Here is a 27,784-nt window from a genome sequence, read left to right as displayed (position 1 = left end):
TGATTGGGGGACTGGACCACTACATATGATGTGTACCAGAGGATCTGTAAGTTTTGATTGCTTCAGAGACAATTCATAGGACCTCCCTGTTTAACCAAAGGCTCATTTGTATTTAATCTCAATTTCTTTTTACACATTCTATTCTGCATGTAAGATGACCAATAAAGACAATTTAATAATTCACATGAAATCTATATATTTAGTGGTAGACTTTTATTCATAACAAAATTGTAACAAATCAAATAAGGAGGAACAATTCCCATTGTTCTGTAAAGTGAAGTAAGAATTCTTGCAATCCTTAGCCCCACTATATACTGATATAAGTCAATAAGTAAAGTTCTGCTATTGTTGGTTTATTTATACAATTTGTTGTGAGATATCAAAATCTCAGGGGAGAGACAACACGGAATACCAATCTATCTGCACATTGCTTTAGGGGTTAAATTTCCATGTTCTTCAACATGTAGATATAAAAAATATGAGGGAAACAGATTTCTTAAAACTTTCTTTTCATGAGCTGATGTTTATTGTTCAGTTCAGGTCTCATCACAATGATAAAGCACTTGGGGAAAAAAATGCATACCAATAATCCAGCACTGGAGGAGATCATGGAGAAGATCTCCACGGCCAGCATATATTTTCCCCTTGTGCTTAGATAGGTTGGAATAAAGCACAGCCAAACACTGCAGAAGACCAACATGCTGAAGGTGATGAATTTAGCTTCATTGAAACTGTCAGGCAACTTCCTAGCTAGAAAAGCAGCAGAGAAGCTAACTAGAGCAAGAAAACCCATAAAACCCAAAACACAGTAGAGCATAACCGATTCCTCATTGCACTCCATGATGACGTCTTCAGACATTGTCTGCATATCAGTATCTGGGTATGGTGGAGAGGTTATCAGCCATGCAGCACAAAAACAAATTTGAACAAGGAAGCAGGATAGAAGAATGAAACTTACCATTCTTCCCCCCACCCATTTCCTCAATTTGGAACCAGGTTTGGTGGCCATGAATGCTAGAACCACAACAAAGGTTTTGGCCAATACACAAGAAACTGCCAGAGAAAAGATGAGGCCAAAAGCTGGTTGTCGAAGCAAACACACAATCTTTTCAGGTCTCCCAATAAATAGAAAGACACAAAGGAAGGAATGGAGAAGGGAAACTAAGAGAGTGTATGTCAGATTCCGGTTGTTGGCTTTGACGATAGGAGTGTCTTTATGTTTCATGAAGATTATTATTACCAAAATTGTCATTAAAGCAAAGCAAAGAGAAAGAGCAGTCAGACTGATTCCCAAGGGTTCTTCATAAGACAAAAAGGTGATTCGCTTTGGAAGGCACATATTTTTCTCAGAATTGGGATATTGATCTTTGGGACATGGAGAACAATCATCCTTGTCTGAAAAAGAACACAGTGGAATAGGTACAATTGATTATAGATAGTGTTGTACACTCATATACCTTGGGTATAATGGGGCTTAGTCCCATTAAATTTGGAAATTTTCTTACCCTTCTCTTTTGAAATTTTCCCCTCTGGACACAGATGGCAATCGTAGCAGCAAAAGGACTCCCCTTCTTTCTTGGCCTTGCTGTATCCTGTCTCACAAGGATCATTACACAAAGACAGAGGCAGTGCCTATCAATGAATGAAGAAGTTAGGGTTAGACAGCATCACCACCAGATGGATTCATAGCTGGCTGACTGCCCGTACTCAACATATGGTCCTCAATGGAACTGCAACTACATGGAGGGAAGTGTGTAGTGGGGTGCCCAGTGCTCTTCAACATCTCCATCGATGATTTGGATGAGGGGATAGATGAGGAACTCATCAAATTTGCAGATGACACCAAGCTGACAGGAGTAGCCATCTCTCCAGAAGACAGGCTTAAGATACAGAAGGATCTTGATAGACTTCAGCATTGCAGTCTATCTAAGAAAATGAAAGTCAATGGTGAAAATATTAAGGTTCTACATTTAGGCAAGAAAAACCAAATACACAGATACAGCATAGGTGGCACCTTGCTCAGTAGTAGGAACTATGAGAGGCATCTCGGAGTCCTAATGGAAAATCACTTAAACATGAGCCATCAGTGTGCTGCAGCTGACAAAAAAGCCAGCAGAGTGCTAGGCTGCATTATCAAAGAGATAGAATCAAGATCACGTGAAGTGTTAATACCACTTTACAAAGCCTTGTAAGGCCACACTTGGAATACTGTTTCCAGTTTTGGTCACCATGATTTAAAAAATATGTTGAGACTCTAGAAAGTGTACAGAGAAGAGCAACAGAAATGATTAGGGGACTGGAGGCTAAAAAACATGGGTAACAGTTGCTGGAATTGGGTATGTCTAGTTTAATGAAGAGAAGGACTGGGGTGATATGATAACAATGTTCCAATATCTCAGGGGTTGCCACAAAGGACAGGGAGGAGTCAAGCTCTTCTCCAAAGCACCCGAAGGCAGGACAAGAAGCAATTGATGCTAACTAGTCAAGGAGAAAAGCAACCTAGAACTAAGAAGAAATTTCCTGACAGTTAGAAAAATTAATCAGTGGAAAAACTTGCCTCCAGAAGTTGTGAATGTTCCAACACTGGAAGTTTTTAAGAAGAGACTGGACAGCCATTTGTCTGAAATGGTATAGGGTATCCTGCCTGAGCAGTGGGTTGGACTAGATGACCTCCAAGATCCCTTTCAAATTATTATTATTGTTGTTATTATTATTATTGTTGTTGTTGTTATTAAGATAGATAACCTTTATTTTCATTTTTTTTTACTGTGGGCACAATGGCACACATTAAAAATGAAATTTAGTTGCTTGTTCTCAAAATGTACATATACTGTACATAACACACCTTTAAACATACTATATATAACATATGTGTAGACCTACACCCTAATATATAAGTAACATATACATATTAATCTCTGTCCATCTTGAATGCATAATGGAATGAGGAAGCTTGAGAGTTCATAAGGTTAATAATGCTGTATGGAATGAAACTATGGCTGAATCTGGATGTTCTGCTATGGATACCACGAAGCCTCCTCCCAGAAGGTTACAAGAAAAACAGGTCATGAAGAGGATGAGTAATGTCCCAGACAATGTTACGGACCCTGCTCAGGCAACACTTATATGCCATGTCCTGGATGGAAGGGAGGGAACTGCCAATGATCTTTTCAGCAATCCTCACCACTTTCTGCATCGCCTTGCTGTCTGGAGCAGTGATGCTACTAAACCAGACTGTGATGCTGTATGACAGGATGCTCTTGATCGTCCCTCCGTAGAAAGTGTGAAGGACAGGGGAAGGAAGTTGTGCTTTTCTCATGCAATGCAGAAAATGTAGGTGCTACGGTGCTCACTTCACCAGTGTCTTGCTGTTGAGTGACCAAGACAGCCTACTTGTTCACTGCACACCCAGGAATTTCATGCTGGTAACCATCTCCACAGGTGAGTCATTAATGCACAGAGGAGTGTGGCTGTTCCTGCCTTTCCTGAAATTGACAATGATCTCTGGTTTTCCCAGTATTTAAAACTAGGCTGTTTTCTTTACACCAGTTCATCAAACCCTCAACCTCATTGTGGTAAGCACCCTCATTGTCATCATGAATAAGACCCACTACTGTTGTATCATCTGCGAACGTCACGATATGGTTGGTGGCAAAGCTAGCACAACAGTCATGGGTCAGCAGGGTGAGCAGCAATGGACTTTGGACGCAGCTCTGAGGAGAACCTGTGCTCAAGAAAATGGTGTTAGAAATATTTGTTCCAGTTCGCACACATTGTAGTACGAAAATCAAGAATCCAGTTGAACAAAGGAGTGTTTAAGCCTAAAAGCCCCAGTTTGTATAATAATAATAATAATAATAATAATAATAATAATAATAATAATAATAATAATAATAATAATAATAATAATAATAATAATAAGAAGAAGAAGAAGAAGAAGAAGAAGAAGAAGAAGAAGAAGAAGAAGAAGAAGAAGAAGAAGTTGGAAGGAACTTTGGAGGTCATCTAGTCCAACCCCCTGCTCAGGCAGGAAACCCTATACCATTTCAGGCAAGTGGCTGTCCAGTCTCTTCTTAAAAACCTCCAGTGTTGGAGCATTCACCACCTCTGGAGGCAGGTTGTTCCACTGGTTAATTGTTCTAACTGTCAGGACATTTCTCCTTAGGTTGCTTCTCTCCTTGATTAGTTTCCATCCATTGCTTCTTGTCCTGCTTTCAGGTGCTTTGGAGAATAGCTTGACTCCCTCTTCTTTGTGGCAGCCCCTGAGATATTGGAACACTGCTATCTTGTCACCCCTCACCCTTCTCTTCGTTAAACTACACATACCCAATTCCAGCAACCGTTCCCTATATGTCTTAGCCTCCAGTCCCCCAATCATCTTTGTTGCCCTTCTCTGTACCCTTTCTAGAGTCTCGACATCTTTTTTACATCGTGGTGACCAAAACTGGATGCAGTATTCCAGGTGTGGCCTTACCAAAGCATTGTAAAGTGGTATTAGTACTTCACGTGATCTTGATTCTATCCCTCTGTTAATGCAGACTAGCACTGTGTTGGCTTTTTTCCTGCCTAAATGTAGAACCTTACTTTTTTCACCATTGAATTTCATTTAGTTAGATAGCACCCAGTGTTCGAGTCTGTCCAGATCCTCCTGTATCTTAAGCCTATCTTCTGGAGTATTGGCTATTCCTGCCAGCTTGGTGTCATCTGCAAATTTGATGAGTTCCCCATCTATCCCCTCATCCAAATCGTTGATGAAGATGTTGAAGAGCACTGGGCCCAGAACAGAGCCCTGGGGCACCCCACTACACACTTCCTTCCATGTAATGCGGTTCCATTGAGGACCACACGCTGAGTACGGCCTGTCAGTCAGCTACGAATCCATCTGGTGGTAATGCTATCTAACCCACATTTTTCTATCTTATCAAGTAGTAGGTTGTGATCTACTTTATCAAATGCCTTACTGAAGTCAAAGTAAATTATATCTACAGCATTCCTCTGGTCCACTAATTTTGTCATTTGGTCAAAGAATGTAATAAGATTTGTCTGCAACGATCTGTTTTTGACAAACCCATGTTGGCTTTTAGTGATGACTTTGTTTGCATCAAGATGTTCGCTGATTTGTTGTTTGATTATCTTTTCCAGAATCTTCCTAGGTATTGAGATCAGGCTGATAGGTCTGTAGTTTCCTGGATCTATTTTTTTCCCTTTTTTGAATATGGGAGCTACATCAGCTCTCTTCCAGTCCTCTGGTAGTTCCCCAGTGCTCCAGGATCTACGAAAAATATAGTTCAGTGGTTCTGAGATCACGTCTGCCAGTTCCTTGAGAACTTTGGGATGTAATCCATCTGGTCCTGGTGATTTGAACTCCTCAAGGCTGGATAAGTGCTCACTTACCATTTTCTTGCCTATCTTAACTTGCATTTCTATTCTGTTTTTTATGGCACTGGTTTTGGTAGGTTGGACTGTTTTTTCCCTTTGTGTAAAGACAGATGCAAAAAATGAGTTAAATAGTTCTGCTTTCTCCCTGTTGCTTGTTACCTTCTTGCCACTTTCCCCTACTAATGGACCAATCATTTCCTTAACTTTTTTTCTTGGTTTTTATATGTTGAAAGAAGCATTTTTTGTTATTTTTGACTTTGGTCGCAAGCCTTAGTTCATTTTGAGCCTTAGCTTTCCTCACTTCATCTTTGCAGGCACGGGCTATTTGCTGATATTCTGACTTAGTTATGTGCCCCTTTACTAGATGCTGGGGAATGATTGTGTTAAATGCTGAACTAAGTCGACAAACAACAAATGCACATGAGTGTTTCTTTCATCTAAGTGCTTCAAGCTCAGATGGAGAACAGAAGAAATAGCATCCTCTGTAGAGTGATTTGGTCGGTAAGCAAACTGAAGTGGGTCAAATGATGGCTAGATACAATAATGTCCTTTATCAGCTTCTCAAAGCATTTCATAATGATGGATGTCAATGTAACCAGATGGTAATTGCTGAGGCCTGTAATGGTGGACATTTTTGGCCCTGGCAAAATGATGGCCATCTTAAAACACAATGGGACCACTGTTAAAATACTGACTTTTGAGAGTTGAAGCAGCTGCAGCCAAGCAAGGTACTGCCATCTTAAGATTATTATTATTATTATTATTATTATTATTATTATTATTATTATTATTATTATTATTATTATTATTATTATTATTATTATTATTATTAATAATAATAATAATAATAATAATAATAATAATAATAATAATAATAATAATAATAATAATAATTTTAAGATACAGAGAGGAAAGGAAGTGCTTGGAGAGAAATTACTGTGGAATCATCAGGAAAAAAAATAGACCAATATGCAGAAGTGATATGATGACACCATTTTGAGATGGAATGGGTCCGAAATAATAATTCATTAAATATTTATCTGTATTGGCATCTCTGGCCTTTCATAACCATCATCCCCATTCTCTGAAGACAATTTCTCTGCTGGTTAGTTAAAGATGATTTTCTCCGCTTCTGAACCATGAAAACCTTTGTTCGTTATTAAGAGGGGGCCAAAATAAAGGGTATAATATTCTATACCAACTATTAGAAAAGTAAACATTCTTACAGATAATATTTTCTTTCTCCAGGACATTTCTACTTAGTACAAACTTTATTCAGAGATGATGCTCTGAGACTTTCATTAATAATAGCATTTTTATAGTATATAAATGAAGACAGATCAATCTAGATTCAAACAGCTAACCTGATTAAAGCCTACTGGCCACGTGATGGAATCTACAGAAATCTTGAAGAACTTGTCTGCTGGAGCTGTGGGATCTACCATTCCTACTTTGACCCTAAGAAAAGACTGGTTTGGGATTGTGATCCAGTTGATAATATCATATCCACCAATGAATTGTCCATTTTTATCAAAGGAGATCTTTTCACCAACACTGTTATTGAATCTGACACTTTTCAGAAAGGAATGGACCTGAAATACATCAAAAGGGAAAGAGGGACAAAGAGAGAACAGGACAGAGGGAGGCAAAAATAATTCATATGTTCAATATATGTGTGTGTGTGTGTGTATGTGTGTGTGTATAAAAGCCTCTTTAAAGAAAGAATATACAAAGTCATTTTTTTAGTTGTAGACCAATACCAAACAAATAACATGACAGTCATTACAAAACAGAAGTAAAGGTAAACTATCAGATCACTGAAATAAATTTAGCATAGAATTGCAATATAAAAAGGCAAATAAATTATGTTTTGTAGTCTCTAACATGGATGTGCTGATTGTCAACCAGCATCCCAACCTCATGAACCACCACACTGCTATGTACCCTGTTAAAATGCCAGGTTCTAAAGATATAAAAATATCAGAGAAAGATAAATCACTTCAGAATATTTTCCATTTTTAATATAATATATATACTGTACAATTTAGTTTATTGTTTTTCACTTGAACTGAAACTAAAAACTTTTTGGTGGGAGAAATAAAAAAATAAGGTGGTTGTATAAATGTGTACACTATCAAACTATTATTTTGTTGAGCATGGCGTATCTTATTTTGGCAATCTATGCCCACTCTTTCATGCCAAAGCAGTCCAAATCTCTCATTTTGCAAGGGTATTTCTTGTGCATTGCCCTCTACAGGTCAGCCCACAGATTTTTAATTAGATTCTGATCTGGGGGCTGTCTTGCCTATTTCAAAACTTTATTCTTCTTCTGGTAAATCCATTCTTTTGCTGATTTTGAGGTATGTTTTGGGTCGTTCTCATATTGAAAGGTGAAAATTCTCTTCATCTTCAGCATTTTAGCAGAAGCCTGAAATTTTTGTGCCACAATTGACTGATATTTGGAATTGTTCATAATTCCCTCCACCTTGACAAAAGCCCCAGTTCCAGCTGGAGAAAAGCAGTCCCAAAGCATAATGCTTCCACCAACATGCTTTGCTATGGGTTTTCTGTAGCTTTGGTGGTGCACATTGTTATTTTTGTGCTTGTGTTCAAAATTCTGTTTGGAATTTTATGGTCAAAATTTCAACTTTATTCTTATCAGACCATAATACATTTTCCCACAGGCTTTTGTCAGACCTAATGTAGGTTTTTGCTAAATTGGGCCAGGCTTGGATGTTTTTTTTTCTCTGTAAGAAAAATATTCCATCTTCCCACCCTAACCCACAGCCCAGACATATGAAGAACATAGGACATTGTTGTCATATATAATACATAATTAGTACTTGCACTTGTACCCTTCTTTTGACTGATACCTTCCTACAATGAGATCCCTTTGATGTTTTTATGCTCTTTGCAGATCATAGCTTTTGCTTAAAAGGCAACTAAGTAAATGTCACAAAAATCCTACTAGAACAGCTGTACTTTATACAAACTAGATTAGAGATATTTAAATTGATGCAGGTGTGTACTGACTACCTAGTGTCCATCAGTTTGAATGTGATTGGCTAATTATCAACGTAGCCATATCCCTAGTTACAGGATAGTGGGCAGACTTATGCAACCAATTTATTGTATATGTTTATTGTTATTTTTCCCCATAAAAGATTTCAGTTACATTTTCAAATGAATTGCACACCTTTTAGACTTAATATCAATATCCCTAGAGAATATTTGCTAGAGTTTGCCAACAGATATTGCAATTACAGATATGGTGGTTTCTGACTATTCTAATTACAGACTTACCTCCCACCACATTTCATTGTGAAACTGTTTCCTTCCTTTCCCCCCGCCCCCTGGATTTGGATAAATACAGAGATTGCAGCGCATGTGCCACAACATGGACTGCATTGTAAATATTGTAACTCTGTCCACTCATGCTTGTTTCAAACACAGACATGGGAAGAGTCTCAAGCCTCTCCTGTCCAGTACATTTCTTCCCAGAGTTCTCCATTTTTGAGTTTGCAAAGAAACAATCAAATGCCTGTTCCCAAAAATCTTTCGAAAAATGATCCTGTTGGTTGTTGTTTGGACTTAAGTTCTGAAGAAATTCCTGGAAGTCTTGGACCTCCTTTGAGTGAACTGCAAAGGATAAAGCACCATGTAGGAAATGGATATCCCAAGATTTATGAACAGACATGGAAGTATAATCAGTCTGAGCATTTATAAGCCATATCTTTTTCTTCTTTGGTATATCCTCCACTTCTGAAAACTGGAGGAAAGTCCTGAGAACTGATATGGACTGAGTTTCACCATATAAAATTACCACATTAGCAGTGCTGTTCATGAGAACCTGGTAGATATGTAGCCCTTCATCTATGGTATCAGTAAAATCACTGTAAAAAGCTACATTTGGGAGCTCTTCTATGAACTCAGTGCAGATGCCATGCTCAGAAAATATGGGGAGAACCTCCTGGAGAAATTTCTCTCCTTTCTCATCTTTTACTACAAGAATTCCAATCCAGATCCATCTAAAATACAGCAGTAAATACAGAAGGCCCTTATGTTGCTGGGATTCATCTGGAAACATTTGTTGGAAGAAAATTGACTGAGTCTTTCCATCCAAGACTGGAGCAGAGCCATAGGTCAACTGCAGAAAGATAAACATGCAATTCCAAAGGTCTATGTGAGCCTCTGAAAACATGAATATTCATTTGTCCCTGAGTTATATAATGAAATATGAGTTGTATTTATTTGGAAATATCAACCAAGATATCACTATTAATTCATCAGTAAATACCTTTTCCTGGAAGTAGTCTCATTGTGAATATTTCAGATTTAAACTATAGTTCAGTGTCTAGAATTGGAGAATGTTTTGCTGTGTCAAATATCTCCACCGTCTGTTCAGTGTGACAATTATTCATGCTGCTATGATGAGTCAAGCAGAAAATAATACCTAGGAATCTGAAAGGCCTCCCCTTTTTACAGAAAAAAGCATACAAATGTCTGTGGAAGTATGGCAAAATGATAATGTATATCTTCAGCACATCTTACCTGAGGAACTTTGTAGATGTCCAATACAGTTGCCATGTGAAGAGAGATGTCAGGTGTCCCAATGACTGCAGCCAAGGTATTTGGGACCCCACACTTGTAGTTAGGGATGAATTTTCCCTGAGTGAAAGGCAGTAACATTGAGGCAAAGTAAGTCCAGCCTGGACTAAAATGGCTGTTAAAAATGTGGAAGCCCAGTGTGAAATTGGGTAGAAGTTGGGAGTTTTCATTAATCTTTTTTACAGTAAACACTAAGGCTAGGATATGCTGATAATTCTGAAAAAATATTCTGCAGAAAAAACAAAGTTAAAAAAGCAATAATAAAGGTCTGCTTCTTATTACAGCATTTGTAATCTTTCAGTGCAACACATTTTGTGGAATGTGCTTTAATATAGTATGGGTAGAAGTTGGGAGTTTTCATTAATCTGTTGTACAGTAAATACTAATGGCAGGATATGCTGGTAATTCTGAAAAAATATCCTGTAAAACCAAAAAAAATCACAATTAAATATGCATTAAGAGTTGTTTCCTCCTTGTTATTTTTCAGTACAACAGATTTGTGGAATGTTTCAGTACATTATTTTTATTATTCATCTAAGTTCCTTAAAAGTGCAAAGCAAAATACTATATAGATCAGGGGTCTTCAAACTTGGCCCTTTTATGACTTGTGGACTTCAATTTCCAGAATTCCTTAGCCAGGCATGCTGGCTGAGGAATTCTGGGAGTTGAAGTCCACAAGTCATAAAAAGGCCACGTTTGAAGACCCCTGATATAGATCATATAAACCCTCACAGGAATTGGAGTTTATTTTTTAATACAAATCAAATACTGGCTTGAAATTGGAAGCATGATTTCTTTAGAGAAAGGCCTAGTATCCAACCTCAGTTTTTAAATATGGATGAAATTGCTAAGTATCAAATGAGAAAAGATATCAAAGGAAATATATGCCCCCTCCCCTCAAACAATTCTTAGTGTTAGTTTTATCTGAACCTTGGTGGGACAGTGATTGAAATGCAGTTTTGTAAGCTAACTCTGCCAACTGCCAAGAAATTTATCCTGACCAGCTCAAGGTTAACTCATCCTTCCATCCTTCCAAGGTCAATAAAATGAGGACCTATTTTTTGGGGGGGAAATATGCTGATGTTATAAACTGCTCAAAGAGTGCTGTAAAGCACTGTAGAGCAGTATATAAGTTTAAGTGCTATTGCATTCTTCCATAAATTAAGACATACGTTCCTCTGTATTTATATATATTTAGATGGATTTTTTTTATATAAATGGAGGTTTTACCCCTTTTCAACTTTGCATGGAAACCGAAGCAGAATATATTTTCACATAAAATAAATCTAGCATCCTGTTTAAGGTGCTTCTTTCCAAATCTTTTGTCATTAAAGAAAAACACTTCAAGCCTCATGTCATTTAACACCAATGTCCAGAACCTGACAATGAAATGATTTTGCGCTTACATAAGTCCATCATGAAATCCTTGAGAAGGATTTTGACTGAAATCAATGGGTTTAGAAAATGTAAAAAATACAGAAATTATGCCCGCAGTGTTAACATCTCCATGCTGATGATATCTGTGGTGAATAGGAAGAGGCTCATGAAAGCCACACTGAAGGCTAGGATCCTTGCACACCACTTGAGGCATTACTATTGACAGTAACTCCATGAATACTAACATCTACCATGAGTGTCTTCTTTTTGTGAGCCAATGCCTCTGTCTGCAACAAGATCTTTGAAGTAGATCAGTTTGACCTGTATTCTTGAGATGTTTTTCAAAGAGAAATAGAGAGTGTAACATACTATCAAATCAGCTCAGAAAGCTTTGGGTCTTCCATCCATGGGAAGAAATATCATGGGAACAATAAATAACATCCTTCAGGGTCATTTCCTCCTTTTTCCATGGAGACCCATGGGATTTGGAAGAAAAAAAAACAAGCTAATTTCCCTATAATAATGACACTGTCATGTATGTAAACAACTTCAAACCATCTGACAGCATCCTGAGGCTAAAAGGAATGAGCCACAATACAAAAAATAAAATCTTGGGATCTGTAAACCAAAACAGAGATGTAAATATAGGCACAGATTTAGTCATTGATTATAGCTACTGTGGATCTATTCTATTATAAGATCACGCAAAGTATTAATACTGCTTTATAAAACCCTAGTAAGACCACACATGGAATACTGCAGCCAATTTTGGTCACCATATTACAAAAAAGATGTTGAGAGTTTGGAAAAAATCAGAGAAGAGCAACCAAGATGATCAAAGGCCTGGAGACTAAAACATACAAAAAATGGCGGCAGGACTACGGTCTGGCTAGACTAAAGAAAAGAAGGAATAGGGCAGACATGATATTAGTATTCCAGTATTTGAATGGCTGCCACAAAGAAGAAGGGGTCACATTATTTTCCAAAGCTCCAGAGGGCAGGACAAGAAACAATGGTTGGAAACTGATCAAAGAGAGAAGCCACCTGGATTTAAGGAGAAACTTCCTGACAGTGAGGACAGTTAACCAGTGGAACAACTTGCCTGCAGAAATTGTGGGCACTCCATCACTGGAGGATTTTAAGAAGAGTCTGGACTGTCACTTGTTTGTGATCGTATAGACAGTGCTATGTACCCACAGTATATCAAAACCTTTCCTCAACAGATCTCTGTTTAATATTTTCCTGAAATAATGAAGTAGAGGCTATTATTATTATTATTATTATTATTATTATTATTATTATTATTATTATTATTATTATTATTATTATTATTATTATTATTATTATTATTATTATGTCCAATTGTTCCTGATGACCCAAATATGCACCTTTTTACCAGTGTATGCTGATATCTACAACATGGATAAAGATAGCCTTGCATTACAATGAAAATGGTCCTAAAACTTCAAATTGGGTCAAATTAGAAAGGTAGCCATCTAACTCATAGTTGGTCAAGGCAAGCATGTTAAATCAGTGGTCTGCCATTAGAACTGGCTGCCAATCCATTTCTAGGAACAGCTCAAATCCCTGGTATTCAGGGCTACTGTACCATTAATGTATGTATTAACTCTCAACAAACTTCACCTGGAGACCAACTCCAAACATTCAGACATACAAATCATGGGATCCCTTGATAAATGTCCACTTTGGCTGTAGCCTCCAAATTCATCCTGGGCACCTATATTAAGTAAAAAATCTTAATTAATTTATAAATTCTTTTAGTGAGCGACTTCCTCATTTCTCCAAGTATTTTGGTGCAGTACAATGCCAGTGTTCTGCTAATTCTATTGAACTTATTAGCTGTATTTTTAACGCTCCTTATTTTCCCAATATTATATGCTGCTCTATTGCTGGGCTTTTAGTACTGCATTTCTGTTGCTTTTATATTCCAGGAATGTGAGGTGATGATGTTTTAACTTCCATCAAGTATGTTAAAACTTACAAATCTAAACAAAACAATGCAGAGTTTTGAGGGCTAACACACACACACATTTACACATCAGCAAATTAACTCATTCACATCTATTCCAACTACCGGCATAAACAATTTCACATACAAAAATTTCATTTCATACTTTCTCCAGGCAAACCAATCACTATTATTATAATTTCAGGGAGCTGTTCACAAGCCAATGAGTTCCTTGTTCCAAATCTCTTTTTGTTTGTTTGTTTTTAAATAAGGCCTTTTTGTTTATTGTTAATAGAGGGGGTTTTAACCCTCTTCCAAGTCTTGGAATAACACAGAAGTACATAGACAGACATATATACGCAAATACTAGTAAAAAAACATTCATTTAGACCACAGGTCTGCAACCCGCAGCTCCGGAGCCACATGCAGCTCTTTCAGCCATCTCCTGTGGCTCCCAGTCCTCTGCCATGTGCAGTCCAAAAAAAAAAAGTGGGACTAAAAAAGTTCAACCAATCAATTCAAATATGCAGGGTAGGTGCATATCTCGCCTTGGCTCCACTCTTCCGTCAAACCCTGTTCTGCGCACGTGCGCATGTACGCGCATGCGCACACATTTTTTGCGGCTCCCAGTTTTTCCTTTGGTGAGGGAACTGGTTCCAAGTGGCTCTTTCACTGTTTCAGGTTGCTGACCCCCGATTTAGACATATGGCTTGTCCTGCAAGAAGCGAGAAAAATCAGGAGGTGATTCCAACCAAACATGGTTTTATAGGGCCCTTTAACCATCTCCCATTTTTCTCACCATTCCAAGTCCAAGCTTAATGTTCCAAATGTCCAAATATATATACAACAAAACAAAACACACATCAATTTGGAGTTTGAGGCCAAAACAGGCCGGCCAAAACAGGCCTCCCCTTTTAATTAAAAGGAGGGGAACATTTATGGTTACTTACAATTTATCCCACCAAGTTTAAAAGACAGTGGGAAAAGACTAAAAGGAATATTGAACCTGGGGTCTTTTGCAGGTGTGAAGTGGGAGGTGTCCTCACCTCCGACAAAAGGAATCGAATAGTCCAAAGAGCCAGATTAAAAGAAAACGACAGAAAAAAAACTTGCTTTTGGTTTCAACCTGTGATAGAAAGGGCTGCGGGATGCTGCAGACATACCCCCCCATCCTGGATTTTGACATTCCCTTTTATAATGACCGGGTTTACCACAGTTGTAACACTTTCCTTGAGGATTGCTGCCTTGCAATAAAGCGGCTGCCAATAAATTGGTTTGATAAGAGGCTGTTCCTATATCCTGTAATCTGTTAACAAAATCAGGATACGGCTCAGTAGCCTTCTTCCTGATGTTAGAGAAGGCTTGATGAGGCTTGCCAGAAACAGGCACTTTTCCAAATGCTCGGTAAGCGCATTCAGAAGAAACCTGTAAAGTGGCAGCTGGTAAAACAATCTGAGCATCAACTGGAGCAAAGGGACCAGACCCATCAGCAATTTCTTCTACATTCCATCCCCTTTTGCTAATTGTTCCTTTAAAATTTGCCTCATGGGAGTATACAATGGCCATGAAGAAGCAGAAGAATTAACCTCTTCATGAGGAGCTGAAGGTTCAATTGAAGATGATTTTTTTTGGGGGGGAATTTTATTTGATCGTAATCAGGTGGAGGTTTTGTGGCCAATTGTTGTCCTGACAAAGCATCAGAGCCAAGTTTTTCCACTGCGTGACGGAATTGAAATCATAGATGTAATTTCTGAACTGGGGTTCAAGATGTAAAGTATGCCCTATCTTTACCCAGTCCTATAAACGGAGTGTCCCACACTCTGGATATCAGGATACCCCGATCCCTATCTCTCCAACCACCTCCTTATTTCTGCCTCAGGCCCTGTAATCCCTGACTTTTGTAGCAGGAATCGAAGTTCCTGTACATGCTGTTGCTGATGGTGAGATAGATTGCAACCCATACTTACCTTTGAGGGGTCCCGTAGGAGGAAGGTGCATCTTGGGATCTATTCCAGACCAAGGTAAGTATGTTGGGAGTTGCTACCCCAGAGGGAGCTCCCTGTTCAGGTGCCAGGTGTGGGATTCAGAAACCAGTCATCGAAGGGTGTCCAAAACATCTGTCTGCCTACGCAGAGTTTATTACTTTCATACAGTTTTAACAAGCAGCAAAGAGCACACAGCAACAGCATTGTTATTGGTGTATTCCCTTGTCCATCTTTAAGAACATCCCAGCCAGGGTAGAGTCTCACATATCTTGATGGTTCCTGGCAGTCCTTGGTGGTGCTAATTGGGGTGAGCTCATAGACATGAGGTAAAGTAGACATTGAGGCATGGCAGCTTGCTGCACACAGCCCCTTCATAACCTTGACCTCCATCTCTACAAATCATCAGAGTTTGGGAGACAGAAAGTATATATTTTACTTATTCTATCTTCTTTATTCCCAACAAAACTTACAAAAATACAGAAACTGCAGGGTAAGCAAAATACAGTATATCAACTTGGAAAGCTACTCAGCAAAAGAAGAAGACTAGAGAAAGATTCAAGAGATTCTACTCATCCTACCAGATAGAGTATTACATGAGTAAACACTTGTTTGAATATGGTTAAAAGAATAGAAAACTTTGAACATAAAGGGGCTCTACAACAAGAGGGATAAGAGATTTAAGAAGTAGAGTATGTTTTACAATATATGAAATGTAAAAATATTGGGAAGATATAATTTTTATAAATATAAGTGAAATATAAGCTCATCAGAAAGGATGTTATATGCAGATGCTATAAGATAGATAAGGAACATAGTACTTTTATAATGAATGAAATACGAAAATATTGGGATCATGTACTTAAATGGAAAAAATGGATATTTAGATGACTAACATTGAGAAAAGCATGATAAGAATGGATTGAATATAAAGGGGAAATTAAGCTTAAACATGAACTATGAAAAAAGGATGTCTGGTGAACTAATGTCTGGTGAACTAATATAAGAATAATATAAGCTGATGATAAGTAATTATCTGAAAAAATGTTTATATTTAATCATTTATATATTGAAAATATTAAGAATTATATCTGTTTAAGGTTGAAGAAGGAGAATACAAATGGGTGAAGGGAAGATCGAAGAAATATATCATTAATTAATATACTAATTATGGAATTATAAAAATCAATTATTATTGACTGCTTTTTAATTATCATTTTCTTTTTTTTCAAATAGATAAACCAAGACAACACACTGTACACCAGGCACTGGAGATTGTTATTGTAAAAAAACAATAAAATATTTTTTAAAACCCCAATTCATAGATCTTCCCTGTTTAAATGAAAGGCTCATTTAGTTTAATGCCCACTTCTTGTTACACATTCTAGTCTGGATATGAATTAAGATGACCAATAAAATTAAATATATAATTCACATTTAATCTATATATTTAGTCAGAACGGTCTATCACATAACTGAAATATCTCAACAAATCGATTTGTCCTATTATTTATTTATTTATACTTTTTATGGCCCCCAATTATAATTGACTTCCAGAAGAAAAAAGAGTTTCAAACTATCCCATGTCCTAGGGGACAGGGCGTCGTAGAAGGCCAATCTAACTACACATTGCTTTGTGGCTCCAGTGTACAAGTGAATAACTTCCCCAACATACATCATATATGATGTCAGGGAAACAGAGAGATTTGTTAAAACTTTCTATTCATGAGCTGATGTTTATTGTTCAATTCAGGTCTCATCACAATGATAAAACACTTGGGAAGAAAGATACACAGTAATAAGCCAGCACTGGAGGAGATCATGGAGAAGATCTCCACAGCCAATGTATATTTTCCCCTTGTGCTTAGATATGTTGGAATAAAGCACAGCCAAACACTGCAGAAGACCAACATGCTGAAGGTGATGAATTTGGCTTCATTGAAACTGTCAGGCAACTTCCTAGCTAGAAAAGCAGCAGAGAAACTAACCAGAGCAAGAAAACCCATAAAACCCAAAACACAGTAGAACATGACCGAGTCTTCATTACACTCCAGGATCAGTTCTTCAGGTACTGAATGCACATCAAAATCTGGATATGGTGGTGAGGCTATCATCCACACAGCACAAACACATATTTGAAAAAGGGAGCAGGAGAGTAGAATGAAACTAACCATTCTTCCCCCCACCCATTTCCTCAATTTGGAACCAGGTTTGGTGGCCATGAATGCTAGAACCACAACAAAGGTTTTGGCCAATACACAAGAAACTGCCACAGAAAAGATCAGAGCAAAAGCTGGTTGTCGAAGGAGACAAACAATCGTATTGGGTCTCCCAACAAATAGAAAGACACAAAGGAAAGAAAGGAGAAGAGAAACTAGGAGTGTATAAGTGAGATTCCGATTGTTGGCTTTAACAATCGGAGTAACTTTGTGTTTCACAAAGATTGAGATTACCAAAGTTGTCATCAATGAAAAGCAAAGAGAAAGAACAGTCAGACTGATCCCCAAGGGTTCTTCATAGGACAAAAAGGTGATCCGCTTTGGAAGGCACATATTTTTGTCAGGATTTGGATATTGGTCCTCTGGACATGGAGAGCAGTCATCTACATCTGGAAAAGAATGCATGTGAATTGATATAGGGAATTATAGTGTTTTGCCATCTTGGCTTAGTCCCATTATATTTGAAAATTTCCTACCCTTCTTCTTTGATATTTTCCCTTCTGGACATAGGCGGCAATCATAACAGCAAAACCACTCCTCTTCTTTCTTGGCCTTGCTGTATCCTGTCTCACAGGGATCATTACACAAAGATAGAGGTAATGTCTATCAATGAATGAAGAAGAATATTTTAAGATACAGAGAGGAAAGGAAGTGCTTGAAGTGATACTGTTAGTGTGCAATCAATAGATTAAAAATAGTGTGATAACATAATTTGTGTTGTTATTGGTCTGAAATAATAATGAATTTAATATCTACAATTATTTGTATTTGTGGCCTTCTATTCCCACTGTCCAATGACAATTTCTGTGCTGAGTAGTTAAAGTTGGTTTTCTCAACTTCTGAATTTTGAAGCCAGCTTACTGATGAAATCTAGTATACTAACTTGCAGTTTTTACGCCAAAACCATGAAAACCATTGTCCATAAAAACCATAATTAACACGGGGGCAAAATAAAGGGTAGAATGTTCAATAACAATTGCTAGAAAAGTAAAAAAAAATCTTACTGATATTTTTCTTTCCCCATGACATTTGTACCTACTGTAGGTTAGTCAGAAATGATGCTTTGAGACTTTCATCAATAAGGATATTTAAATGAAGGCAGACGAATCTAGATTCAAAAAGCTAACCTGATTAAAGCCTACTGGCCATATGATGGAATCCACAGAAATATTCAACAACTTGTCTGCTGGAGCTGTGGGATCTATTATTCCTACTTTGACCCTCACAAAGGATTGGTTTGGGAATGTGATCCAGTTGATAAAATCAAATCCACCAATGAACTCTCCATTTTTGTCAAAGGAGATCTTTTCACCAACACTGTTGTTGAATCTGACACTTCTCAAAAAAGAATGAACCTGAAATATATTGATACTCAGAAAGGAAAAGAGAGAGAACAGGACTGAGGGAGAGAGACATAATTCATATATTCAAAACATTCCTATGAATGTTTCTTTAAACAAAGAAAATATAAACATTTTTTTAAAATTTAGTTGTAGGCCAGTATAAAATAAATGACATAACAATCATTCTAACACAAAGGAAGAGATAATGTATCAGCTTACTGAAACAAAATTAGCATAGAATTGCAAAACAAAACAAATCAAAACCTTTGTAGTTTAATTGTGAAAGCTACTCAAGCCAGAGGATTTGTAATAAATATATAATAAATACTAAGAAGTTTAAACTACCATATAATTGTGCTCATTTCACACAATAGAGTAAATCATGAAAATCTCCAGGCTGGAAAAATCACAAGCTGGAATTAAGATATCCAGGAAAAATATTAACAACCTCAGATAAACAGACAATATTACTTTAATGGCAGAAAGTGAAGAGGAAATAAAGAACCTCTTGATGAAGGTAAAACAGGAGAGTGCAAAAGTTAGCTTGAAACTCAACATGAAAAAACTAAGATCATGGCATCTGGTCCCATCACTCCTGGCAAACAGAAGGAGAAGAAATGGAAGTAATGACAGATTTATTTTCTTGGGCTACAAAATCACTGCAGATAGTGGCTTCTGCCATGAAATTAAGAGAGGCTTACTCCATGGGAGGAAAGCTATGGCAAACCTACACAGCATATTAAAAAGCAAATACATCATCTTGCTGTCAAAAGTCTGTATAGTCAAAGCTATGGTTTTCCCAGTAAATGTACAACTGTGAGAGTTGGACCATAAGGAAGGCTGAGCACCAAAGAATTGATGCTTAAGATTTGTGGTGCTGGAGAAGACTTTTGAGAGCCCCTTGGAGTACAAGGAGAGTGAATTGGTCAATCCTAAATGAAATAATCTCTGACTGCTTTGGAGGACAGATATTGAAGCTGAAGCTCAAATACTTTGGCCACCTAATGAGAAGACAGGACTCGTTGGAAAAGATCCTGATGTTGGAAAAGAAGGAAAGCAAAAGGAGAAGTCAAAATGACAGCAGAGGATGAGATGGTTAGATAGTGTCTTCAGCACAATGAACATTAATTTGGGCAAATTCTGTGAGACAGTGGAGGATAGGGGGGCCTTGGGTGTTGTGGTCCAGGAGGTCGCAAAGACTCAGACATGAGTTAATGATTAAACAACAACAATACGTAGAATATATAGGGCTATAATAATTGATAATAATGTAATATAATATATAATATAAGATCCTCTTGTTGTGGGTGAAGAAGGAGAGTGCAAAACCTGGGTTGAAACTTAACATTAAGAAAACCAAGATCATGGCATCCGGCTCTCTCAATTCCTGGCAAATAGTTGGGGAAGAAATGGAGGTAGTGACAGATTTTATTTTCCTGGGCTCCAAGATCACTGCAGATGGGGACTGTAGCCAAGAAATTAAAAGACGTTTGCTCCTCGGGAGGAAAGCCATGGCAAATCTAGACAGCATACTAAAAAGCAGACATCACCCTGTCAACAAAAGTGCATATACTCAAGGCTATGGTCTTCCCAGTTGCAATGTATGGCAGTGAAAGTTGGACCATAAAAAAGGCTGAGCGCCAAAGAATAATACTCAAATACTTTGACCACCTAATGAGAAGGAAGGACTCACTGGAGAAGAGCCTAATGCTGGGAAAGATTGAGGGCAATAGAAGAAGGGGATGACAGAGAATGAGGTGGCTGGATGGAGTCACTGAAGCAGTAGGCGTGAGCTTAAATGGACTCCAGAAGATGGTAAAGGACAGGAAGGCCTGGAGAAACATTGTCCATAGGGTTGCAATGGGTTGGACATGACTTCTCAGCTAACAACAACAACAATAATTGAATACTCTTCTTACGAGCCTTATATTTGTAGCTGTGCTAAAATTTGATTTCAATTACAGTATAGTTAAAATCAAACTGAATAGAGGCAAGAAACTAACAAGTTAAAACAAAATCTAACTGAAAAGGTCTATATGTCTGTATGTACATACAGACAGATATAAAACCCTTTCCAGTTACAATATGTTTTATCTAGATATTGTGTTATGCATTTGCTATATTACCTTATGTTCAAAACAGAGAGACAAATGGCCATAACACATACTAAGTTGATTTCCGGTTTGTTGCGCAGCTGTCATAGACGGCTGGGAGACTTGCTCTGTCTCCCCCTCCAGTTTTGCATTGCTGGGGGCCCCTGAAAAGGGCCGAAAGTCACCCCGAAGAGGCGAACAGCAAGGAGGGACATTCGCTGGATCACAGGAGAGCCACAACTCTCCTGTTAGACCTGGCGATCCCTCCAAACCAGTGGCCAGTCCCTAGACTGCGAACAGCCGAAGTCACATTTTCTACCAGGCAACTTTTAAAGCAGTGTGGAAGAGACTGGGTGAGATATTTAATTTAATTTAATTTAATAATATTTCTATACCGCCCTTCTCCCTGAGGACTCAGGGCGGTTCACAGGGCAAGAGTAAAATACAAAATACAAATATTAAAAAGAAATTAAATGATTGCCCAATTTTAAAACAATTGATATACAATTATAAAACCCCAAAGATAAAATTAAGAATACAAAAAAAAACAAAAAAAAAAACCCACCAATCCCCATCAGGCTAGGCCGGCTTGTACAAACAAAAACATCTTGAGATCGCGACGAAAGGAGCGAAGATCGGGCGCCATCCGGAGCTCTACCGGTAACTGATTCCACAGCTCCGGAGTGCCCACAGAGAAGGATCTCCCCCTGGGGGCCACCAATCGACATTCTCTGATCGGTGGCACCCTGAGGAGGCCCTCTCTGTGGGAACGCACAGGGCGCAGGGAGCTTGATGCCGGCAGCAGATGTTCCTTGAGGTACTCCGGCCCCCTGCCATGGAGGGCTTTGAACATATACCTCTTTTACACCCTAATTATTTTCTGTACCTCCTTAAGCTGCTAAACATTTTTCCCCTTGTGGTGAGAGAAGGGGGATTTTAGCCCTCCCTCCTGAAAGAGCGGTGAACAACCACCCAGGAGAATTTAAAATATTGAAAAAGAAACTGAATACCAATTGAAATTTTATTTCTCATAGCTTGTGGATTGAAAGACTTTTTATTTTTTTATTTTTCATTATCTACTTCTGTTGAAAATCTGGGTTTTTCATAAAAAAGAAGAAAAATGGAAAAGATTAAAATAACTCTGGTGCTCAAAGGGAAACTTTAAAAGGTAGAGGCAACACCGTGTGGTCAAATTTGATATTTTAATCTGTTATTTTCTAGGGGCCTGGCTGACTGCCCAGGGTAATAGATAAGATACATAACCTTGAATATTTTGAAACAACAGCTGTGGAAATCCTTACCCAGGAAAAAAAAACTTTTTCTTTCTTTTGGATTTTCTAAGAGTAAAGCCTTTAGTCTAAGATGGAAGAAGACCAGGAACAAATTTCCTTATGGATGAAGATCAATACATTCTCTCTATATTGAAAACAATAATTCAAATTCTTATCACAGCCAATGAAAAACTAAGAGGCTATGGGAAGGAACAAGAAAACAGCCCAGATATGAAAACACAAACTTTGACCACAACTCAAGAATCGTCTATACAAAATACAATAGAAAAAAAATGAAACATTTAAATATCACAACAGAAGAATCAATTATTCAACAAATATTGACATTTAAAAATCCAGAAAAGATACTGACAACTTGGAAAAAGGAAAAGGTTTCCTATACAAATCAGAAGGAATTGACGGATCTAGAAAAAAAAAACAGTTGGATGAGAAGATAAACAATTCAGAACTACCACATCAATATGGAAGAATAAAGAGATGACCCACTAGATCTACAAGTCCTCTCAAAAAAATGGTGACCGGATGGTTTTGCCAACATCAATTAATATATATGACATTACAAGAAGATTGGTTTGATGACCCAAAAACAAGGACATGGAAGACGATTTGGCAAAGGAAAAAAGCTAGATAAGACTGAAGAAGAATGGAGTTTCGATCATCTTATTGAAATCTAAAACAGAATGTACTTAAATAGATAAGATGTACATGTTGAACACAAGACATTGTTATGAACTGAGATAAAGAAAATTTTTGGTCATTAAAACTTAGCAGTATAAATACTAATAGATAAAGTTGAGTATTAATTTTTGCTTAAAGGTCATGTAAAGGTGAATAGGATATAGATAAGCTAAGAACGTATTGATGAAAGTAATAAAGAGGTCTATCTGGAACATCAAAATGAAAATTATTAGTTTAAGCAAGAGATAGGAGATACAAAGAGGAAGAGAGAGGAAATATTAAATACTGAAATAAAAAGAAATTTTGATTACTACTTAACAAAAAATTGAAAACTAGCAAAAAGGAATATCATTGTATTCTTAATTTGTTGACATAGAGGGTGAGAAGTTAAATAATCAAGATGTGTATTTTGAATATTAGATTTTGTGAGAAATTATTATTATTATTATTATTATTATTATTATTATTATTATTATTATTATTATTATTATTATTATTTATTAAATTTTTATACCGCCCTTCTTCCGAAGGACTCAGGGCGGTGTACAGGGCAATAAATATCAAAATGTAAATACAAAACTTAAAAAAGAGTTAAAAAGAATTAAATAATTATGCCCAATATAATACAAAAATAAAAGTGTGTTAAAACTAAATCCAACCCCAAACCCATCAGACCAGGCCAGATTGTTCAAATAAATAAGTTTTTAAATCGCACCGGAAGGAGCGAAGGTCGGGAGCCATCCGGAGCTCAACCGGCAAGCGGTTCCACAGGTCTGGCGCGCCCACAGAGAACGCCCTCCCCCTGGGGGCCATCAATTGACATTCTCTGATCGGAGGCACCCTGAGGAGGCCCACTCTGTGGGAGCGCACTGGACAGAGGGAAGTTGATGCCGGCAGCAGGTGCTGCCGTAGGTAATCCGGACCCATGCCATGTAGGGCTTTGTAGGTCATAACCAGCACCTTGAATCTCACCCAGAGGGCAACTGGCAGCCAATGCAGCTCGCGGAGCAGAGGTGTAACATGGGAGTATCAGGAAACCCCCAACACAACTCGCGCGGCTGCATTCTGCACCAGTTGAAATGGTGATAGATGAATTGGGAGTATATTAAAAATCTTGGGAATGATAAATGTCAAACGTTAAATCTAAATGTTAGTGGAAATTAAAACTGAAAAATCTACTAGGTCATTGATTGTCTAAAAGATTATATGTTAAAACAACTAGAGTATATGTAAACTAAAAATTACTGTTATATGTAAGAAAGTTATTTTCCATGTGATTGATAGGATAAAACTTGTTTTTAAATTTACAAATAGAATAGTATATATGAAGAGAAAAAGAGAGGAAATGTTTATGGTAAAAATTTGAAATCTGTACTAATGATATCTGTATGTAATTGAATTTCTACTACTCAGCCACCATGTTGCTTTTCAAATATGTGAAAGTAATATTAGAAAATCAATAAAATTTGAAAAAAGGCATACTAAGTTATGGTAACCTAGATGGGATTCAGGACCACTTCACTTAGAGGAGTGATATGCATTCAGTCTTAACTCACGTACAGGACTGGGCTAGGGTGTCTGATATCCCTATTCCTGGACAGCTAGCAAGAGGCAGAGGTAGTCAGGGTCCTTCTCCCACAGCTAATATGTTGTGAATGGGGAAATATCTACATTTCTGATGATCATATGAATGGTCTTGAAGGACAGAAGGGAGAGCCACTATCAAGGTAACATTCAGATAAGAAGTACTTGAACCTTGATTAAGAAATATGATTTGAGAAAACATTTCAGAGAAACCTTAGTGTATCAAACAAAAAGAATATGGTAGAGAGCTAAAAACATTCAGACTTGCATGATTCAGTTACTACAACTCTTGCAATAAAATTAGTCCTGACCTACATACATGGTGATGGTTTCAACCTTTTGGGGCTGAAAATGTCTTGGGGGTCTGTAAATATGAGACAACACAGAAATATCTAAGTACAGGTGGTCCTCATTCAATGTCTGCTTGTTCAGCAATCAATTGAAATTGCTTGGTGCAAAATATATGGTACTGATGACTTCCTTGAAATTCCAGCTGTCACAACACCCCTGTGGTCATGTGTTCACAATATTGGAACTTAGTAACTGGATTTCCGACTGTTGCAGCATCCCAAAATTACATGATTGGGACTTATAACCTTCCTTGCTGGCTTTCCACAAGCAAAGTCAATGGGGAAGCTGGAAGGAAGTTGGAAGTTGTAATCACATGAGATGCTTCAAAATCTGTGCAGTCCTCACTTAACAATTAACAAACTATTCCAAAGAAAGCATCTAGAACAGGGGTGTAAAACTGCTGGCCTGTGGACTGGTTTTGTCACGGGGAAGCCGCATCCACCTCAGCTCAAGCAATTGGAAAAAAGTTGTGATACATCATGACATGTCATGTGATGTGGCAAGTTTGACACCCCTGATCTAGAAGAAAAAGCAACTACTGCACATCATGTGAATGGAATAGATCACCTCATTCTATTTATTAATAGACTGAATTTATGAGAGAGAGATGGAATGTAGTAAGGAGGTGAATTCTCAGGAGGGAGGGGATATATTTCAGACAAGTAAAAGACAACTCAGTTTGAATATTATGTGTGAGAGAAAAAGGATGAAAACACTCCTTCCTGAATAGTTCACAGATTATACTGTGGATACATATATTAACGTGCTCAATCTGGCAAGATTTTGTCTATAGGTATGAAACAAAAAAGAAACCAGCTTGGAAGAATCACCATATCCCATTCTAAATTTTGCAGGCAGTTGATTTCATGGACAGTAGTACATTCTAAGAGATGTGGTTACAATTTTGTAGGATGCAATTTACAATTTTAACATCAGCATATAAATATTTCAGTTGGTTAATCCATTACTGTATCTCACATTTAAACCTAATGTCAATCCCTCAAGAAATTATTGTTCACTAGTCTATGGACAGATCTTGCAATTGCAGATATGGTGGGTTCTGTACTACTCTGCTTACAGACTTACCTGCCACAAGACTTGATTATGAAACTGTTTCCTCCCTTCTTTAACAAATGTTCTTTCCCTGGATTTGGATGGATACAGAGATTGCAAAGCATGTGCCACAGCATAGACTGCATTGTAAATATTGTAACTCTGGCCACTCATTACTGTTTCAAACACAGATGTGGGAAGGGTCTCAAGCCTCTCCTGTCCAGTACATTTCTTCCCAGAGGTCTCCATTTTTAAGTTTGCAAAGAAACAATCAAATGCCTGTTCCCAAAAATCTTTCCGAAAATGATCGTGCTGGTTGTTGATGTTTGAATTCAAGTTTTGAAGAAATTCCTGGAAGCCTTGGACCTCCTTTGTATGAACTGCAAAGGATAAAGCACCATGTAGAAAATGGATATCCCAAGATTTATGAACGGCAACTGAAGTGTAATCTGTCTGAGCTGTTATAAGCCAAATCTTATTCTTCTTTGGTATATCCTCCACTTCTGAAAACTGGAGGAAGCTTCTCAGAACTGATATGGACTGAGTTTCACCATATAAGAGTATCACATTGGCTGTGCTGTTCATGAGAACATGATATATATGTAGTCCTTCATCTATGGTATCAGTAAAATCACTGTAAAAAGATTCTTTTGGGAACTCTGCTATGAATTCAGTACAGATGCCATGCTCAGAAAATGTAGGGAGCACTTCCCGAAGGAATTTCTCTCCTTTCTCATCCTTTACTACAAGAATTCCAATCCAGATCCATCTAAAATATAGCAATAGCTGCAGGAGGCCCTTGCGTTGGTGGGATTCATTCGGAAACATTTGTTGGAAGAAAACAGCTTGAGTCTCTTTATCCATGACTGGAGCAGAGCCATATATCAACTACAGAAAGATAAACATATGCAGTTGCAAAGGTCTATCTGAGCCTAAAAAATCATTTGTATTTTTGGGTATCTTTGATGTTGTATTGTGAAACATTATGCAACTGGTTGCATTTACTAGGAAATATCAACCAAGATGTCACCCTTGAGGTATCCGTAAATACATTTTTGTCGAAGTAGTTTTATTGTGAATATTTGAAACTTTGTTCAGTGTCTGGAATTTGGATATATTTTGCTGTGTCAAATAGCCCCACCATCTGTTCAGAGTTATGATTACCCATGCTGTTATGCTAATCCTATCAAGCAAAAATAATACCTAGGAATCTGAAAGGATTCTTAGGAATATCACCAAGATGTCACTCTTCAGGTATCAGTAAATATCTTTTCCTAGAAGTAGTCTCATTGTGGATATATCAAATATGAACCTTGGATCAATTTCTAGAATTGAGAAATGTTTTCCTATGTCACATATCCCCACTGTCTATTCAGACCTACTCATTACTCAGGCAGCTCTACTGATCCTATCAAACAAAAAATAATATGTAGGAATCAGAAAAGTTTCTCCTTTTCACAGAGAGAAGCAGAAAGATACCTGTGGGCATCTGGAAGAATGATAGTGTATGTCTTCAGCACATCTTACCTGAGGAATCTTGTAGATGCAGAGCACAGTTGCCATGTGAAGAGAGATGTCAGGTGCCCCAATGACAGCAGTCAAGGTTTTTTGGGCCCCACACTTGTAGTTAGGGATGAATTTTCCCTGAGTGAAAGGCAGTAACATTGAGGCAAAGTAAGTCCAGCCTGGACTAAAGTTGCTGTTAAAAATGTGGAAGCCCAGCGTGATGTTGGGTAGGATCTGGGAATTTTCATTGATCTCTTTTATAGTAAAGGCTAAAGCCAGAATATGCTGGTAATTCTGAAAGACTATTCTGTAAAACAATTAAAAATCATTAAGAAAGGTCTGCTTCACAT

This window comes from Vipera berus (assembly GCF_964194415.1).
Source record: "Vipera berus genome assembly, chromosome: Z".
Classification (NCBI taxonomy): domain Eukaryota; kingdom Metazoa; phylum Chordata; class Lepidosauria; order Squamata; family Viperidae; genus Vipera; species Vipera berus.
Note: the sequence above shows the minus strand (reverse complement) of the source record.